The 3,696-nt window shown below is 39.6% G+C and overlaps 1 non-coding gene across 1 annotated transcript; it reads left to right on the top strand.

Annotated features, from left to right (window-relative positions):
• The first annotated feature begins 2,896 nt into the window (after window positions 1–2,896).
• trnav-uac lies at window positions 2,897–2,969 on the top strand. Its single transcript has one exon. It is a non-coding gene; the product is annotated as a tRNA-Val (tRNA).
• Window positions 2,970–3,696: the final 727 nt, after the last annotated feature.

The raw sequence follows: 3,696 nt of genomic DNA, 5'->3' as shown, positions 1-3,696 counted from the left end.
TAATTACCAGCTTAAAGTTAAGTGTCAGTTTCACCTCTGTCAGTTCTCATGCTTGCACTCTGTTTATCGTCAATGCGTGCCCACTTTCTTTCTTGCTCTCTCTCTCTTTTTATGATGAGTTAGATAAATGCTGTTTAAACATTTGGTATCACTGAATTAATTTCTGCTCTTGATAGCAAAAGCAATTCACTGAAGTAAAGTAACACGCGTTACTGTGTCAGTCTGTGTGGGGTATTAAAGGTACCCTGTGGAGTTATCAGCTAGTATTTGAATGTAGCTCATGTTCTGCTTGTATTGTTTACATTCTCCACAATGCATTGTGTGAATCCTTGAGGTCAAACAAACCCGCATTTCCTTCCTCGTATATCATATATATATATATATACTTGCTAGCAGCCTTCTTCCTCCCTGCCTTTGCTCGTGCATTGCTGTGTTCCTTGGGACATGGTCCAGGCAGTCCTGAGTCCTTGGTTGGGTAATTGATGGGTAACCAAACAGAAAATGTACTAAATGTTGGTGGGTAGTAGGCGAAATAAATAACACACACACGCACACACACACAGACAGTTAAAAAAAAACTAAATCTAAATCAGCATCTAAACCAAGAGGTTTTTTTTATTGTGAATGCCCACAGCACAACCTTTCACCCCTCAATTCGTCATTTGAGAACTAAGAATGCAGCTGACTTATAGCAATGGGCACTGACCTTGGATATGTGGACAGACAACTGTCATGACGAGACGAGTGTTTTGCACATCTGGGAGAGTATATAATGCTAAATGGCAGGTAATCTCAGACTAGCCATCGTGTAAACTCTGCAAAAACAGCTTAAAATCTGAATGAGTTTTCAAGCGAGTGACTGTGTAACCTATGTGTTTGATTAATAGTACAGATGCCGGTCACATAGTGGGACATATATTATCGGGCTGGGTTGGGTCCAGATTTGATTTAGAGATAACTTGGGGTAATGGGTCGGTTAAGTGTCAAACTCTGTGGGACTCTGTCACTGCCTGTAGATCAGGGGAACAGTATGAAACTGTTGGCAGGAATATGGATTTTGGGTGGAACCCACTTATAAGAAACAGGGCACATTTAAGTTCATTCGATGAAGTGCTGAGGGAAGGCAGGTCAGTCATCTATTGAAATTCACTAGAAAATGTTTTATGTTCAGTTTAATAATAACATTGTAGGGAACAGCTGAAACAGATTGATCACTAATGAAAATAATTGTTATATGCAGGATGGATAATACATGTTTGATTAGCTATCTTTATTAATTTGTTGTTGTTTATTTTTAATTCCATATATGATACTGGAAATCAGTAGATAATTATCATGGCTTTTCACTGTCTCATGCACATATTGTATGTGAGTTCAGAGCCTGTGGAATAGATCTAGCACATCTTGAATTTTGATCCTGCCCACATATGAATCTGCCTTGTCTATTAATTCTGGCCCGTTGTGTTGGAGCCAGGATCAGTGAGAATACAAGCTCTGGCTGCCTCTCAAGGTGTGCTATTGTACCCCACATGATAAACAGATGCAGCTGTCATCCCCACATTTTCCAGCACAGCCTTACGGCCCTTCCCTCACTGGCACCTAAGGAAGCTTGAGAGCTACAGTCAAAATGGCTAAAAATGGAAGAATGATGCTGAAGGCAGACAAATTCAAGAGAGGAGTGAGAACAGGAAACTCTTTGGTATAAAAAGTATAGTCACAGATCATCTTTAAGATGCAAATCTATGAATAGATCAGCTACGTTGACTTTCCATTTTATTGTCTTTATTCCAGTTAGGACAAATGACCTTGAAGTAAAAAAGGTGACAAGTAACTGGTGAGAAAACATTTTCCATTGGCCTGCTATAGGAAAGGACCTTGCAGCTATTGATGCATCAGCCTACACGTTCAGTAACATATTTAAAAAACTAAATATTATACACAGTGATGTTGTTTCTCCACAATGTTCTTTTTCTTGACTAAATGCCACACACATCCAGCAATGTGTAATGTTTAAACCTTTGAAGTGGGGTGTGTATGAGTTGTAAAATATTAAACATGAACACATCACATTGGTTGACTAAACAGTGTACATAGTCACTGTTTTTTTGTTAAACTCTGTATATATTAGTAAGCTGCATTGGAAACTTAAACACATATCATATTTGTGGACACATTATATATGAAGTCAAATGTCATGTACATTCCAGTGAGTGAGGTCTCACTGTCAGATAGCTATCTAACCCCATAAAGAGCTTTGTATTTTTGAGTAGTGTCAGATGGTTAAGGTGCATCAGAAAGTGTCCTGTTCTGTGGGAAACGACGTTTCCACAAGTTTATATGATTAAAATCACACATTTGAAAATGTGCGCCGTTGGTCCACGCTGAGTGCACATGAAAAGCGAGCTTTTTAAACTACAAACACCAGTCGTTTCTCCGTCAGTCAGGTAGTTCCTGTGCATGCAGGCGGCAGGTCTGGAGGGACGGACATATGTAGGCGACTCGTCCAGCGTGGTGATTTCAGTTCGCAGCTGGCAGCTCGGTTGGTGGATGTTAGCTACCGTGCAGGGACTCGACTCACAACTGAACCAAACCACCAGCAGCTTAGACCCAACGCTGCGTTAATATCCAAGCGAAATGACTTACTAGAGAGACTTGAAGCTGACGGATATTTTTGTTTCGCTAGACCGCAGCGCGCAGCCACGAAGCAGGGGTAGGCTTAGTGAATCTCAGCGAGCTGCCGGTGTAGTTCTGCTTTAATCATGTCGTAAAGACTGAACCGAACATCGTATTACCATAATTTCCATATATATGTACACACACAATATGTATATACGTAGATGTACACATCTACACATATTTATATTTTACCACTACTTCATCCGGCTAGAAATCAGCTGGTTCCATAGTGTAGCGGTTATCACGTCTGCTTTACACGCAGAAGGTCCTGGGTTCGAGCCCCAGTGGAACCACGGTTTCTTTTCTGTCCTAAAATGCCTCCGCGTTTACAGATAATCGATGCAAATAATGTAAATAATGGGTACAGAAGACTGGAGTTCTGAGAAAATGGTGTTAACAACATTGTTCTTCATGTGTAATTAAAGACTAAAAGGGGGGGCAACCGCACATTGTATTACAGGCCACATATCTTTTTTCTGTAAAATCCACATTTGTAGTTCCACTCATCAACAAACATTAATGTGGTGTTTAGGAGGAAATACACTATAAAAGAGGGGCATTCAATTACCCCACACTATAGGGAAACTAGAGTTGAAAACAAATGTACCTTTGTCAAGCCCATACATGTGGAAGGTTTCTACTGTCATCTAAGCAGGAAAAACTATAACATAATAAAGACATGTAATAATATAACATACAGCTGGGTGGAACAACCATGGCTAATGTTTAATATTTAATGAGGAACCTAATAATTATCATTTTTATTCTTTTAATCGCACAGTAAGAATAAGGTATGTGGGCTGAAATACAGTGTGCGGCTGTTCTCCCTTTTTTGCTCTTTAATTAAACAATAACAATAAGGACGTTAGCACCATTTTCCCCAAACTTGAATTTTGTTTCTCCGTACTGCGCAGTAGGTACCTTGTGTTTACATAAATACTTATGGTATAATTTATTTCCCCTAAAATGAATGTTACTCCCTTGTTTCCCATAGTCTTGTTTGCTACCACTGTTCTTACA

The sequence above is a fragment of the Toxotes jaculatrix genome, chromosome 10, assembly GCF_017976425.1.
Source record: "Toxotes jaculatrix isolate fToxJac2 chromosome 10, fToxJac2.pri, whole genome shotgun sequence".
In the NCBI taxonomy this organism is placed as follows: domain Eukaryota; kingdom Metazoa; phylum Chordata; class Actinopteri; family Toxotidae; genus Toxotes; species Toxotes jaculatrix.
The sequence above is the reverse complement of the archived record's forward strand: the minus strand, read 5'-3'. Positions and strand labels throughout refer to the sequence as shown.